Genomic DNA, 17,093 nt, shown 5'->3' with positions numbered 1-17,093 from the left:
ACTGGTGGTAGTGTTGGAGTGGGAAATGAACATTTCAGGCAGGGAGAACAGCATGAACAAATTCAAGGATTACTTGGGTTTAGGAGATAGCTATTAAGGTCCGTTTGCTGGACCAGAGTCCACATGATGGAGTTTTAGGCAAGGAATCTGGAAATGGGGGATGAGTCCTGAGGTAACAGTGTCTAATTCCAGTTTTCACGAATTTCAGGCAGCATTGGGAGTTTTGTTTTTAAGGTCATTAAACTTGGGAGCAATAAATTTAGAACATTGCTTTAGGAAAAGCAACCAAATCATTCAAAACGTCTCTCTTCGAGGGGTATGAATGAAGTGGCAATTGCATTTCACAAACGTGGCTAGAAACAAATTTGTATGGCATCTGTAATTAAAGAGTTATCTCTGGCCTTGAATTCTAGTTATATCTTTTGCAACCCCCTAAGAAAAATCTAGGCCAGTAATATGTGCTGACCATTATGTTTGTGTAGAGATGTTTTATTTCTCACTATTATCTCTTTAATCTATTGAAAAATGTTTTAGAGCAAAATTACTTCCATTATCAAGTCCTCAAATCCTTTTTCTTAGAAACCATGTAATGTACTGCTTTGTAATCACCTGTCTAATGAAACACTACAGCAAAGGCTCTAAATCAAACCTCAGCTTCACTTCAGTCTCCCATTTTGCAGGGACTGAAGGAAGGAGCACATGTATCACCGAGATTGACTGTTTTCTTTTTAACATTGCCTCTATTCTCCTGATATTAAAAATTCTCCTAATGCCAGAGGCAGTGTGGTATAAGGAAAAAAGTATCGGTTTTGATTTAAACAAAACTAATTTCAAATCTAGCTCTAACGTATCTATTTGAGGTCTTTGGCTAAGTTCTACTCAGGCACTCCAAGCCTCAGTTTTCTTATCCATAAAATGGAAATAACAGTTCTTCCCCTGTAGGGGTGTCGTGAGGAATAAATGAGACAATGTAAGTGTTCAATAAATGCTAGACTTCTTTCCCTCTTTTCTGACTCCTAAAGAATAAGCCAAGGTAATTATTAAGATATTTTGGAAAATAGCCTGGTGATCTAAAATATTACTTAGGACTATTCAGAAAAAAATATTTTATACTATGTTCAATATTGAGTGGTTGCTTCTTTTGGAACTCTGTATTTTATTTCTTTAAGATTCTTATATTACATTGATTTGCAGAGAGCTTAACCCATAACTTTTGTTTCTAAAAAATCACTTTCTGCTGTACTCATCTGCTGCCTGTTTATGTTATCAACGAGACAGTCACTATCATATGGTAGCAAAATGGAAAACCAAATGAAACATGGTGGGCTTTCATTGTGTTCATCTGTACTGATTAGTTTTTTGAAAAGCAAAAAAGATTTTATCTTGGGTTCTTAAGCAAATTCTTGCTAAATTTGAATTTATGTCCACAGATTGATAGTATCAGATTTTCACTTTGTTTTGACATAAAGCAACCATGACATTTAACAGTGACCCATCTGCAAAAGGATGATAAAGAAATCAGGCAGTTGATAAATGAAAATCAGTCACTAAGTCAAATGTAAATCTGATTTACTCTGATACTCACCTTTGGTTTGATTTTCATGGGTATCTCTTTTCTGGAAATTCCAAATGTATCTACTGAAAGCAGATGCTTTAATGGTTCTGAACTTAGGGATACTCTGAGCACAGAAGTTCAGAAACAGGGGAGACCCACAGACCCACAGGACCAAACCCACAGGTATAAGATCAATGAATCTAAATGTACCCAGGACAAATTTTCTCAGTAATATTATATTTTCATAGGACCAATAACTTCTAAAAGGAGCAACAAAACTAAAATAATCCTTGGAAATTTAAAGCAGTGTTGCAATTTCCTGCTAAATAAGTGTTGATTTAATTTTGACATTGAGTATCTAAAATTGGTTTCACCATGTGTCATTCAGCACTGAATTTATCAGAGGGAGGTTTAAATAAAATTGCTGGTAAATGTAGTATCAGTACAGTAGTGGTGATGGGAGGAAAGTAATAAAAACTCATATATTTCAGACTTTTAAAAATTATGTGGCACAGTTACATTGCATATTCTGGGTAGTGGGCTTATCCTCCTTGTATCTTCCCCTAAATCCAAGGGGATTGTAGATGCAGTATCAAGATATAAAGGAAGCCTCTGAAAAGCATTTTAGATGCAGCAAATAATGGGGCTGGAAAGGGATTGTCTGATCCAACCTACTCTTTTAACAGAAGCAGATACTGAGGCCCTTTAGTGACTTATGTTGAATGACAACAATGCTAAGTGGTATAAAGATTGTACAAATTAGAGAAGCAATCACTGTCATCAAATTATTTACATGTGAACATCAATTATAGGGAGAAACTTGAAGGTGGTGGTCTTTCAGATGTACTTGACACAGAAAAAAGAAAATATAAGAAGATAAAGAGAAGAGAGATGGCAAATAAGCACGTGAAAAGAGGCTTCACATCATGTGTCATCAGAAAAATGAAAATTTAAACAACCATGAAATACCACTATTCACCTATTAGAATGCCCAAAATTCGGAACACTGATAACACCAAATGCTGGCAAGGATGTGGAGCAACAGAAACTCTCTTCATTTCTGGTGGGAATGCAAAATGGTACAGCCGCTTTGGAAGACAGTTTGGCAATTTCTTACAAAGCTGATCGTACACTTACCATGTGATCCAATAGTTGTACTCCTTGGTATTTCCCCAAAGGAGTTAAAAACTTATATCCACACAAAAATGTGCACATGAATGTTTATAGCAGCTTTATTCATAATTACCAAAACTTGGAAGCAACCACAAGTCCTTCAGTAGGTGAAGGGATAAATAAACTGTGGTACCTCTGGACAATGGAAAATTATTCAGCTCTAAAAAGGAGTGAGCTATCAAGCCATGACAAGACATAGAGGAATCTTAAATGAATATTACTAAGTGAAAGAAGACAATATGAAAAGGCTACATGCTATATAATTCCAACTATATGACATTCTGGAAAAGGTAAAACTATGGATACAGTAAAATCCAGATTGCCAGGGGTTGGAGGAGGGGAGAGGAAGGAGGGGTAAGTAGGTGGAACACAAAGAATTTCTAGGGCAGTGAAAATACTCTGTATGATACCATAATGATGGATATATCATTATACATTTGTCCAAACCCATAGAATGTACAGCACCAAGAATGAACCCCAATGTAAACTTTGGACTCTGGGTAATAATGATGTATCAATATAGGTTCATCAGTTCTAACAAATGTACCACTCTGGTGGGGAATGTTGATAATGGGCGAGGCTATGCATATATAGGGGCAGGAGATATAAGGAAAATCTCTGTACCTTCCTCTCCATTTTGCTGTGAATCTAAAACTGCTCTAAAAAAGTAGTCTGTGAAAAAAAGAGGAGGATATAAAAGTTTGAGAGAGATAGTCAGAGGTTAGTCTGATCCAGATTATCTCAGTGAAGTTTGTGATAAGCTCAGCCTAATTCAAAGGTGTCATTATTTTCACTCCTATAATTTGTCAAAGAAAAATTGCACCAGACAAGTTAAACTGGCAAGGAACACTTTATTCAAGACTATCATAATAGGGATCAAGGTTATTACAATAGAGGAGAGATTGAACTCAATTCTGCTGAAACAAAGGTGGAAGAGGTTTTAAGCACTAAGATGAATTAGTGAAATAGTACTGGAGGACATTGCTCAACGCGATTGAACCATCTGTGTTTGCTAACTCCTCCTTATCAAAGTTAGGCTCCTACCTTCCCGTGAAGACTCAGAGATAGGGGTACTATCTTTCTTGATGATTACATCTCAAATTGATGGTTCCCATGTGCTAGAGGAAAACATTCTTGGGTTGTGGGAGGCTCGGGGAAGATTTATGACTTAAAGGGGCAAAGAAAGAATTTACAATTGCAAGTCTTCTGAAGAAAACGCTATAAGAAAAGGGAAATCAGGGCATATGTTTAGGAAGACCCTTGTCTAAAGTGTAATCAAGCTGAGGGGAATGTTAAGGATGTCTTGGTCTCATTCCACTATTTTCTCAGTAACCTTTTGTCTATATTCACACATGACTTTTACAATTGGCTAGACGAGTCATGTAATCCTCATAAAATGGTATCACCATCATTTGCAATGAAGAATTGGATGCTCAGGGATGTACATGTTTACCTAAGGTCTCACAATAAGGACTTGAAGGAAATTGCATTAAGTTTTTGACTCTTAGTTTAGTACTTATCCTATTGTGTTAGCTTATTTCTTTAAAATAACTAATATTTGGGTACTAATTACGATTTCTGTAGTACTTTCATTATCCAATTTGCGTATCTCGCTGAGACAGAGGTAGAGAGGCTGTAATTATCTTCAATTATAAATGAGGTAATTGAAACTCTGAGAAATTAAGTGACTTTCCAAATAATGGGATTGGAATCCAGATCTCCTGATCCAATTAGCTAATTAATTAAACACGTATTTAGACAAATGTCCAATATGTGTTCAAGTTCTATGTCAAGAGCTAGAGATTCAAAAAGCAGCAAGCTCTCTGCCCTCATGGAGCTTGCATCTTAATGAGCAAAGACAGAATGAAAAGAAAGAAATAGGAGAATGAGATAATGACAGGCAGCAATGAGGGCATTGAGAGAAAGCGTAACCTGTCAGGGTGGGTAGTGTTCACATCTTTGGTTGAGATGTTTGTGGAAGACTGCTCTGAGAGTGAACACTTGAGCTGACAACTGGCATAATAACATACCTAACAGAGGGAACAGAAATTATTCAAGCCTAGAAAGGGGAAATAATCAGCAAAACAGTATTGGAAGTGTCAGACACTTCCAAGTCCTTTATAAATATGAACTCATATTAATACTCACAGTATCCTCTTGAGGTAGCTACTATCTTTATTCCAAAGTTATAAATGGAGGAACTCTCCCTTATTGCACAGAGAAGTTAAGTAAGTTGGCCAACATCACATAGTGGGGAAGTGGCAGAGCCAGGGCTGCAATTTACGCTATGGCAGTCTATGTCCTTAATGTACTATGTACTGCTGGCTGCTGGAGGTGAGGGGGAAGGCTGGTGTGGCTGAAACATAATGAGAAGGTAGGAGTATAGACAACGGGGAGGTCAAAGAGGGGCATGGAGATCAGACCTTTCAGGGCTTCTGAGTCACTGGAAGGAGCTGGGATTTTATTCTACAAACTATGGGAGTTCAGTCGAGTGTTTCCAGCAGAGAAGTCATGAGATCTGACTTACGTACATCACATCACATCAAACATTAGAGATTTCTTCTCCCTAATGTTTGATATTCAAATTCAGGAACCATGCCTGAAGCTAGCCACCATCAGCTCTCTATCTCCAGAAACAGGTGAGGGGAGAGAGGAAAATGATATGGTTGGGAAGAGCTGGGGCTGAAGCTGTAACATACATTTGTATGGAAACCCTCTAGTGAAACACTGTAGTATATGATACAGTACCAACATTGACAGATTTCTGTGTCCTGCCAACATGGGAGAGCCCCATGGGATACAAATACTGCAAGTGGTCATTTCATGGGAATGCACATGCAACAACCCCTTGTCACTGGTAGCATCATTATGGATATTTTTTCAACTGCACATTTATACCTTGTTATTTAAAGTTGTTGGTATGTTGATCTGCAAATTTGTGACTCTTTGAAGAGATCACGTTTATTGTTAGTGTGTCAAAGACAGCATATCAAGGTCAAAATGTAAATGAAAATAACCAACATCCTGCACAGGAGATTCAGGAGGAAAGTTGCAATTCTTTCTAAACTCTGAGCACATGGAGCTTTGGTCAATACTTGATATGTACTTGGGAAAGAATGTGATGAATGTGTTGAAAGCTAATGGGAATAAAAAAACAAAATGTACATGATGCACGATCTTAAAACTGAAGGTTTTTAAAAAATTTTTTCATCAGTTTGCATTATAGATTTTACAATCCTTTTATCATCTTCAGAATAGAAAAACTTGTACAGAGATTTAGTGACTTTGAAGTCAAGCAAATTAGTTGATGAATGGAGATCATATAAGAATATCTTTCCTAATGGAAATGGCTGAGATGAATAAAGACCCTTAAGATCAAAACAGTAAAGAGATTAAGCCAATTGAGTTCCAATCAGCATGCTTTTCTGTAGGCGGAAGAGTATTTTCAGCAGTGTTCAATGAGGGATTTTTTAAATGATATCTGAGTGATGAAGTGACTATGATACTATTACAATATGGGAAGAAAAGCTGATGGCACTTCTCTCCCTCATTATTTGCAGCACTTCCTTCAGTACGGTTGGTGGTCTTATTACAGGCAGAAGGGCCCACTCAGCATATCCAGTGTTAGGTATTTCCTACTTATGAAGTTGCATCTGGGAAAGATTGAAGATGAATGCATTGAGAGCTCTGAGTGTCACAGGATGAAGCTCACATGAATACCAGCGTGAGCACATTTATTTCTGGGAGTAAATCTTCTTTTCTCTTTCTTCCTGGACTTTGGTAGGATATCTTCTCATGTCCTTACTTAACAAATCCGGCTCCTAGGTTGTCTGTTTGGTAAATGCTCTCAGAATCTCCAATGTGCCAGACCCATGCAGCTGTTCTTGTTTGATTGTCGATTTAACTATGAAATATTCCTCCTGACATTTGCTTCCGAGGGTAGCTTTGGCAGGGTCGTTAAGGAGAGAGGGCGATTCGATGTCAGTTAAAATGCATCAACATTTTAATTGTTTTAGTTCATTTTCTGTTCAAATAGCTCTTGAAACTTTGCCCACGAGTCTTTGTGTAGAAATTCTGGGCTTTTATTCTGCCCTGGGGGTTCTTGGTGCTAAGGTACATCCATTTGGCTTTGCTTCTTGTTGGTGTGATTTCATGTTTATAACTTATTGTTTTTCCCCTTTGTAATAAGGCACAGGACAAGATACTAGGGAGGAAAGGAGAATAATTACCATTACCATTCATGAGGAAACAGAAATATGACAAAACTATCTTGTTTCCTTGGAGCACTGGGGGCAAACTGCCATGATCTGGAAGCATTTTGTGAATTTGCAAAGATCTTCAAGACCAACTGTAGTTTACCATGTTAATTTCTTATTGATTTTTAGTGATTTCCAATTCTTGAGGCTTAGCTTAGCATGCACTTCTAGGCTTTTTAATTACATCTGTATATAGAAGTCCAAAGTGTTGTTGGAACTTTTATAAATTGTTTTAAGATTTAGGAGAGAGAAAAAGACAGAAGCACTTTATCTTTTTATTTGGTAGTCATTTTTCTTATGGAGATTGAAGTGAATACAAAGGAGAATTTTACTCCTTTGTTAGAATATTTCAAGTGTTTTAAAACCTCTTCATAAGACTAGGCTTTGATGTCATTCCACTATAAGTGGTAGAGCATGACATTTTTCATTACTGAGTGTTAAACTTAATAAAATAAGAAAACGTTAAAATTTTATCTTGTTTCAGGAGGAATGTATATATTTTCCATTTAATTTTCTGTACTGATAATTTAGTTACTAAGAGGTCCATAAATTCTCCTTTTATAAACTAGAAAATTATAGGATGATTTACTGAGAGCAATACATATGGAATAAAATTTAGAGGTTTTACAATGTCTGCTTTTCAGTGAGAAACGTGGTTTAACATCTTCCACCTGGATGTTTTGCTTCCTGTATCAATAAGGCATGTCTCATCTTGTTCCCACTCTCATCATCTTCCCCTGGGATTAATTCAGAACCTCCCTGACTTGTCTTTTCACCTTCCTTCTCACACACCATCAACTAGCTAACCATACATTTTAGTTGAAAGCCTGCTGCACTTTCGTAAAGGCTTGGCTCTGAGTCTGGTTTATGCCACTGAATAACGTTGTGATTTGGGGTGAATTATTTTGATGATAATCTCTTCTCTACATGCCTCACAGAGTTTTGTGATAGGAACATGAGATAAGATTCATTGAGGTGCTTTATTTTTTTTCAGGGAGATTAGCCCTGAGCTAACTTCCGTGCTCATCTTCCTCTACTTTATATGTGGGATGTCTGCCACAGCATGGCTTGATAAGTGGTGCATAGGTCCGCGACCAGGATCAGAACCAGCAAACCCCAGGCTGCTGAACCTGAGCGCATGAACTTAACTGCTATGCCACGGGGCAGGCCTCCACTGAGGTGCTTTTTTTTTTTTTTTTAAAGATTTTTTATTTTTTCCTTTTTCTCCCCAAAGCCCCTCTGGTACATAGTTGTATATTCTTCATTGTGGGTTCTTCTAGTTGTGGTATGTGGGACGCTGCCTCAGCGTGGCTCGATGAGCAGTGCCATGTCCGCGTCCAGGATTCGAACCAACCAAACACTGGGCCGCCTGCAGCGGAGCACGGGAACCCAACCACTCAGCCACCAGGCCAGCCCCCACTGAGGTGCTTTTTAATGATAAAGTGCCATAGAAGTAAAAGGCATCATTATTCCTGAAGTACAGCCCATATCATGTCATTACTTTGCTCTAAAATCTTCAATCGTCCTCCATTGCTTAAATAATCAATTCAGACTTTTCCTGTCACTCAAGGACTCCAATCTCCCACCTTAATATAGCTCCTACTTACCTTTCCAATCCTGTTTCCCTCCTCTCTCTTTCGTGTACTTTTGATTCCAACGATGTTTCCCAAATTCTGAGCTTTTATATATATATGTTAATTCCTCTACATAGAATTTTCTTCCTCAGATATTCAAATTGTTGTCCATTCATGAAGTCCTTCATGACTCCATTCTCCTACCTAGAGAAGCAATCCCTCATGTATCTGAAAAACAATATCTGTTTTTCTTTGTTTCATCACTTTCTGCCTTATTGTGGGTAGGCCTTATTGCCTGTGCTATATATTCCTGAAGGGGTTCTTCATACCCCAAAATGCCTAGAACATCTCATTGCACATTCTAGTTGCTCTATACATACTTGCTGAATAACTATGAAAGAGCCTATTGTTTTTCTTTTTTAAAACATTTTTCAACCTTATTGAGGTATAACTGATAAAATTGTGAGATATCTAATGTGTATAGTGTGACGATTTGATATACATATGCATTGCGAAAGGATTCCCCCCACTGAGTTAATTAACCCATCCGTCACCTCACATATTTACTCTTTTTGTGGGTGAGAGAACATTTAAATTCCATTCTCTTAGCAAATGTCAATTATACAGTAGTGTTATCAACTATAGTCACCATGTTATACAATAGATCTCTTAGAATAGATTCTCTTATTTCATTAAGGAATCTAATACTGATACTGAAGTGTTACAGCATTCCTAAAGGACAGTCAAAATGAAGGGAGCAGTCAGATTCACTAAATGGAACATTTTCTACAAGTTATCTCTATATTTCTTGTATATGGATGTTCCAGTTACTATACTCGTATAATAAAACACCTCAAAACTTAGTAGCACAAAACTTCATTTATTATGTCCCCAGATTCCGTGGGTGAGGGATTTTTTCAGGGCATAGTGGGCTGACTTGTCTCTGCTCCATAAAGTCTAGGGCCTCAGCTGGAAGACTTGAAGGCTGGCGGCTAGAATTATTCGAAGGTTTCTCTGGGCATCTTTCTGTCTCTAGTCTCTCTGTGTGATCTTGCCAGCTTGGTGGCTTCAGGGTAGCTGGAGTTCTTACAAATTGGCAGAGGGCTCCCAAGGCTCATGCCTAGAAAAAGAGAGGAAAAGCCAGCAAAAGCGGAATTGCGTTTTTTGACTCGTCTCAGAAGTCACACAGAGTCTCTTCTTGTATTCTGTTTGTCAAGGTAATCACAGAATCCTACTCAGTTTCAAGGGGAGGGGAAATAGCCCACACGTCTTAGTGGGAGAGTGGCAAGGATCTGAAAGAGCTTGTGGGACTAGAAATCTTGCCATGGTCATTTTGGGAAAATACTGTATTGCATGTCTTAAAATTTCAACTTAAACTATGGTTTAGGATTATAAAATTTAACATAAACTATAGTACTAAGTCTTGGTTTGGGAGTCTATTTCAGATACTGCTATTCTAGTTTTGCTACTTTTTTGGAGGAATTTGGAACTTTTTAGTTCTTCTTGGTAAGTTGTTCCAGCGTTGCTCATGTGCTTGAGACCAAAAAACAAAATTAAATGGATGTATTTAAACAAGTATATGCTCCTAAAGTAATTTCCCCAGAAGTAATGACCATGTAGAAATAATTAGAATCTCAATCATGTTAAAGCTCGTTTCTTTATGCTGACCTGGTTCAGCAGATGCTAACCAGCCTTAGGAGGACTATTCTAATTTCAGCACACAATATCCAGAAATGAAGTGAACTCGAAAGACTTCTTGACCTTCAAAAATGGCATTATGCCCTTTCTAGTATTGAGGAGGGGGAAATTCCCTGTTCTACCCTTCTTGTGTTCTTGTGGGTGGACTAATAATAAAATTGACGCGAGATCAGAATAACATGAGAAAAACCCAATTTAATACGTATGTATCAGAGATCATAAAAATGATGCTGCCCGAGAAGGGCAAAGTAGGCTGCTTTTATATCGTTTTATACAAAGAAACAGTAAATTTGTGAAGACAGACGGGACAAAGAAACTTAGATTTTGGGGTACGTAGTAAGAGAGGAATTGAAGCGGATTTTAGGCTTGAGGTAGTAAATTAGTGAAAGTAACAGGATTTGTTTACACAGCTTCTCAGCCCTGAATTCCTTACTCTGGTGATAAGAATGTCTATCTCCTGGTGTAGGGAAGGTACATTTCATGTGGGAGACTTATTTCCTGCTTTCAGGGGGAACAGAAAGAGGAGGATCGAAATGCCTTCTTTTACCTTGACTGCTTCTCAAGTAACTTTAATTCAAATAATTAATATGCCATTGTGGGATATTGTGGGGTAGCCAACCCTAAGCTCCAATACTAGCAAAGCCTTTTATTTCTAAAATGTGTGCTACTTTCAGCAGACCTGACTCGTTAATGCCTATCTCCTTTCCGTGTTGTTCTGGATGGCCAAAGCATCATTATTGAGAACCTACTTTGTACGGGGCACACTTTTTTCCTAATTGCCTTGCATAGAGATGAGTGTTTTTTCAAGGCTGAAGGCTTTGGATGTGATAAAGACTGCTATTGAGCTAATCAGAGCATATGTGGAGAGGGTAAGGGGGTCAATGATTTTCTAAGAAGAACAGAGCCTTTTTCCTTTCTCTTTTTCTCTTTTCAAATGCAGATCTATTTTATCAACTTTAACATTTTCTTGCTGTTATTTTCTTTATTCCCCTCTGTATATTCAGTTTCTCTTTCACAGTAATGCCCCTTAAAAACACACACATATGCACATACACTTTAATTTTAAGAAAGAATAAAATCAGTATTTTCATGATAATCTGCTCTCTTTTAGAAAATGATTCTTTTGCATCATTATGAATATTGCAATCAGTTGATGTATTTCTGCTAAACCACTCTAAATTTATACTCTACAGAGCTTAAAGCAGAGAATATATACTTTGTTGTTCAACTTTATGCTTCCAGAAGAGTCATGCTTCTAGACTATGTCATGATCTAACCTTTAGGGCATGACGATAAACTTTTTTTTAGTAGACTTTACTGATATATGACACCTTAAATCTATACTTTACGTGCCATTTAATTAATCATGACAGTTGTTTTGCTGCATTTTGATTTAACTTATACTTTTGCCCTGAGATAATTCATGTAATAGGTGCCATTCAGAAAAGCAGAGTACCTACCTGCATAATTCTTTATGTATTTCTTTTTTATATACATTAAGAGAGCTAAAGTGCAAAATGGAAATGAACTTCTTGCTTCAATAATGGATATTTTAGTCTTTGTCCTTGGGGAGATAAGAATGCTGATGATATAGCTTCATGAATTGCAGGTCTTAGTGTTGGCATTAGTTGGAGTGAAGAAACTCAAATACCTCATTTATGATTCACTCTCCTTACCCTCACCCATCTTTCTGTGGCCCAGTCACACCTGTAAAGAGATGTCTGTCAGGCATAGGGTGCAATATTAATTGCCAGTATTCTGTGCTTTCTCCAATGATTCAGCTAACCATTGGTGTTTCTAGTAATAAAATAGAAAAAAAAATAAAGAGGAAAGAGGGACAATTTGAGAATGAATAAAGGGAACATGGCCACGTGTGAGGCAAGAGCAAAAATTAGATTAGACATACAGAAACAATTCCTTTCTGATTTGTTAAATAATATAATTTGAATATGTGAAAAAGGAAATTTCAGCCAAAGGAAATAGCATGGGCAAATGGACCAAACTGAGTTAAGATTGTAGGGTTAGAATTTAATTTTTTGCAGTTTTTACTGCACAAAATTGGAGTTCTCTGCCCAATATGCATAAAAAAACCCAATTAACTATGGCATCATTCTTTGTGGGGAGAAATCAGCTTTTATTCTGCAAGATTGATCTGCAGGGAGATGGGGGGCCTGTGCCCTCGGATCTGTACCCCCAATTCAGGATTTGGGACAAAATTTAAGAATTTAGGGAGAATAGGCTGGCATGTGGAAACACTGGTGGGACAGATTTTGATTGATGGGTTTCGGGCATTTATGGTAAGATTTTAAACAATTATGACAGGCTTCTAAACATTTATGATGAGGTGCTAAACATTTATGATAGGGTTCTAAGCATTTTTGTATGAGGTGAGGAAGGAATTTTAACACTGGATCTTCCTGAATGAGGGACCCCTTCCTTCTGATAAGAGTTGGACTTTCATGTTCCGGTCATGTCCCAGTCCTTGGGTCCCGCAGCGGGGATGATCTTTAGTTCTGAGGCCATTTCAGGTCATGATTTCTTTTTTTGCGCATGCCCTGGTTAAATGACTTTGCTGGTTTTCTGAAAGACAATCCTTAATCACTTTGTTCGTAAGAGATGGGGTCTGTTCGGATTGACTCTAAATGGGCCTGTGGTCACGCAATCTTCTATTTCTCATAATGTTTATTTCCTTTTAGAATCTGTGGCTATGAAGATATATGTATTTTTTCTTCGAATGTTTTGAAATGTTTTTCTGAAGTCTAGGCTATACCAAACCCTCAGTTATTTTTTATGAACTAAGTGTCTTAGTAACTTCCTATATTCAATAGTAATAATGCCAACAATATATTGAATATCTACTCTGGACCAGAAATGCTGCTGACAAGAAATTTTTCACATATTGAGGAATATAAGGTAGCTATTCTGGTTTAAACCTGATTTGGCTTGAACTAAAGAAGCCTGACTTATGGACTATTAAAGATATATTGTACATCTGCTTTAACTGTTAAAGTAAAGAATTCATTAAACATTATCTCAAAGTAAAAGAATGAACTCTTTGAAGATAAGGATGCATACTTCCTTTCCGATCCAACCTGTATCAGTAAGCTCAGTATCACTAACCTCAGTATCAGTACTCCTGAGGATAAGTTTCCTTTCCTGAACATCAGAGTCATGTCAATCTGCTAATCTGTGACTGAATATCTCTTTGAAACTTTGATGAATATGTATCCTTGGCATGTTTGATGCATGTTCTTTGTTCTAAAAAGGTATAAAACTGTACTGAAAACCATGCTTCTCCAGAATGCCTTCTTTCTTTGTGGAGACTGCCTTCCTGGATTTTAGTCCTCAGCCAGGCTCAAGTAAAATTCACCTTATTGCTTATCTATGGAATGGTTATTGGTTATTTGCATTGACACTGCCATATATATGTGAAAAGTCGATGAAGGGGAGCAAAATATACTACCCCCACATATGCCTCTTTGGTATAAGGATTATGTTAGGCTGATTATTTTTAAGAAATAGCAGGGACCGGCTCTGTGGTTGAGTGGTTAAGTTCGAGCGCTCCGCTGTGGTGGCCCAGGGTTCGGATCCTGGGCACGGACATGGCACTGCTCGTCAGGCCCCGTTGAGGCAGCGTCCCACATCCCACAACTAGAAGGACCTGCGACTAAGATATACAACTGTGTACGGGGGGGGGGGGGGGGGGGGGTTGGGGAGATAAAGCAGAAAAAAAGAAAAACAAACAAACAAACAAAAAGATTGGCAACAGTTGTTAGCCCAGGTGACAATCTTAGAAAAAAAAAAGAAAAGAAAAGAAATAGCAGATGTAGAAAAAGCTCTGAAAACTGGGTAAGGAAGTTACCCTTTTGAAGAGAAATTTACATTTATGAGGGAAATCTCCATATGGAAGGGTGTCTCCCTCTTCTCAGGAAGTAAAAGATGACTCAATCTCTAGAAACTCTTATCAATGTAGGAGACAATGACTTAAACCTGCATAACAACCTTACCCTTGTTAACCTCCCATAACTGGCCTCCCTCCAGCCCAACATCTTCTTTTGTCTTCAAATGGAGATAGTATTTAAGGTGGTGGCTTTGGTCATTACAAGGAGTTACTCAGTTTTCCTGGGTATCTTCCATGTATACAGGAGGGATACATGTTATTAAACTTCTGTTTGTTTTTCTCCCATTAATCTATCTTTTATTACAGGGGGTTCTCAGCCAAGAACCTAGAATGGGTAGAGGGAAAATTATTTTTTCTACCCCACATAGATCATTTTTATTTCATTATACATATGGTAAAAGTGAGATTCATGAAGTTTGCCAAGAATTACATTTTTTCTAATTGGTAGACCCAAAACCACATCTTCATAAAAAGTCTGTTCTTTCCTTACTATTATATTAGTTCTGTCTGTCAGAATTAAGTCCTAACATTTAGAATGATCGTTCTTGTTGTGGTTTCCATTTAACAAGAGATAAAATTATCTGTGAGTCTGGCCAAATTTTAAGGAGAATTTCCACTTTAAGTAGAAAAAGACTTGAGCTTGTGTCAGGATATTTGAAGTTGTTTAATGCTATTATGATTTTCCTTTGGTTTAGTTTTCTCATCTCCATTAGAAAAATATCATCCATATCATTTACCCCACTGACTAGTGTATAGTGAACAGGTCCTTTCAGAAGAATAAATTACAGATCAGAAGTTTATATTATAAGCAAAAAAAATCAGGAAAAAGGAATTTAATTGTCACCTTAATATCATTCATAGCAAACATGTATAACCTAGAAGCTTCCTGCTGTCTCTATTTTCTGCCTTCAGTAACCCTGTTTGCATTTAACACTGGCCCAGTCCTCCCACTCTCACCACTCAGCTATCAAAATCCCTCTCATCACCGAAGACCTAGTTCAAATGCACCCTTGTTTCCCAAGCTTTCCCTAATACCTTTCTTCCTTCCCGAAATGAGGGAAGAATCTATTTCCTGTTTTTCTGTAACATGTTGCTTGACTCTTACAGCAGAGTCACAAGTTGTAGTTGATCAATTATTAGTTATTTGCAAAAGTCTCTTACTTGTCTTTTAAGAATGACCCTAGTGTCCTCCAAAAAAATTTAGCTTACTTCTTCATCCTTAATAACATCTCAAAAAGAGAAAACATGGGTGAACCAAAAGAAACATTACCACTTCTGTGTGACTTCTTTTTTGTCCTATGTACTCTGAATTATGTTCCTGTTGATGTGGAAAAAGCAATTAGCCTCTTAGCATTTTTAGCATGTGCTTAGTACACCAGCAGAAGAATATTTTGGAGAAAAATTATTAATTGAAATTTTAAAACATAATACAGGTAGTCAATATGGGGGAAAAATCCACCTCTGGATAATTCTCTATACCAAGTTCGTAATTTAGTATTACTTGTGAGTTATGCATGGATAGGGGTGAGGGGAGAAGTAAGGGCTAGAAATGAGACCTTTAGGTCTCTGAAGATATTAATTCCTCCCTGATTTGCACTTGTGGGTTCACAGATTTCCATTCAGTTTATCTCATTGCTGTACTCCTCACTTTCTCTCCTATTAGATTGTCAGTGTGGCTTTTCTCCTCCCTCTACCCCATGAACAAAATAAATTCTTTGGTTACATCATTCACTGGATCCATGTCCTATGACACTGTATTTGTTTGCATATGTTAGTATTCACAGCTCACTCCATTCAGTACCAGTGTGCAGGGCAGTTGGACATTGTTTAGTTCTCTAGCACAGAACTGAAGTGGCCTTGTGGCTGAGACAGACACGTAGAATGACCTGGTAAGTAGCTTGTGGATATTCATGCAGGAAGGCAAGTCCTTTGGGGGCTCCCTCTGTTCACCTTAGTGTGGGGCTGGGCTTGCTGTTTGAATCTTGGGACACAATAGGCCACAATACAGTTATTCTTTTAAAAGTACTGGCATTTAATTCAATTGTATTTCTGAGAAAGACTGATAGGTATTTCTGTTTCTATAATATTAGTTTTAATTTTCATTTTAGTGAGGAAAATGCCTTAAATAGCTTAATTTGAGACACACAAAAATTAAGTGAGCAGGAACAGAGCTTGAAAGGAAGGTGGAGAGCTGCTGTATTGGGTCTTTGTTCTTTGGAACATTGCCAGACTGCTTATGTGTGTGAGAGAGGATGTGTTAGGGTCCCATGATGCCTATTAAGGCTTTCTAAGTAACAACTGAGCTTCACTGGGCACTGAGTGCTTGAGGTAGATAAATGGCTGATGCTCAGATTCAAATGCTACTCCTGCCTGAAGGCCCTATTTTTTGAAATACTGGTAGCTTATAAATTCACTGAATGCAAGGGAACAAAAGTGACTGTTATTCACCAATTAAATTCTTTCCTCCCAGTGCAGGAATCAATCCTGTACTTTAGTCAGTGGGGGAGATAAAACTCTAGGACAGCAACAAGCTGTGGTGGCAGAAGGAAAGGCAATGAGTGTTTAGAGGCAAGAGCCATGCTTGGCTAAAACAGCGGAGGAAAATGGACTCAAATTGGCATTAGGTGTTCACTCAAGGGCATGTATCCTCTGTCCTTGGCATAAGCTGATAGAATCAAAATAGACCACATGGGGCTAAGGGCTGACTTGAAAAGTCAGTTCAAGCAGCTTGGTTGCCTCCCAGAGATGTGGAGGAGCATTCTGCGGTCACATCCCAAGGGTGGACAGAAAGCAGTACTCAGTTCTTACTTTGCTTGCAGTGACTATTAGAGAAAAGTCCAGGAGATGATTGTTGGAGTAATAAAACCAGCATATCGTGGGTGACTGGGGACCGGGTGACTGGGATTATTGTCTACTGAATGCAAAGTACATTAGAA

General features: G+C 37.8%; 1 long non-coding RNA gene across 3 annotated transcripts in view; it reads left to right on the top strand.

Annotated features, from left to right (window-relative positions):
* The window catches only part of LOC111767863 (uncharacterized), a 784,370-nt gene that overhangs the window by 199,933 nt on the left and 567,344 nt on the right, over positions 1–17,093 (top strand). Inside the window, exon 1 of one of the 3 annotated variants that reach the window (XR_011425155.1) lies at positions 15,934–16,046. The exons of the other annotated variants lie outside the window; for them this stretch is intronic. This is a non-coding gene — a long non-coding RNA (uncharacterized lncRNA). Of the gene's footprint in view, positions 1–15,933; positions 16,047–17,093 lie in introns of those variants that run through there. 3 annotated transcript variants of the gene reach the window in all.

The sequence above is a fragment of the Equus caballus genome, chromosome 14 (genome assembly GCF_041296265.1).
Source record: "Equus caballus isolate H_3958 breed thoroughbred chromosome 14, TB-T2T, whole genome shotgun sequence".
NCBI lineage: Eukaryota > Metazoa > Chordata > Mammalia > Perissodactyla > Equidae > Equus > Equus caballus.
Note: the sequence above shows the minus strand (reverse complement) of the source record. Positions and strands in the feature narration are given on the sequence as shown.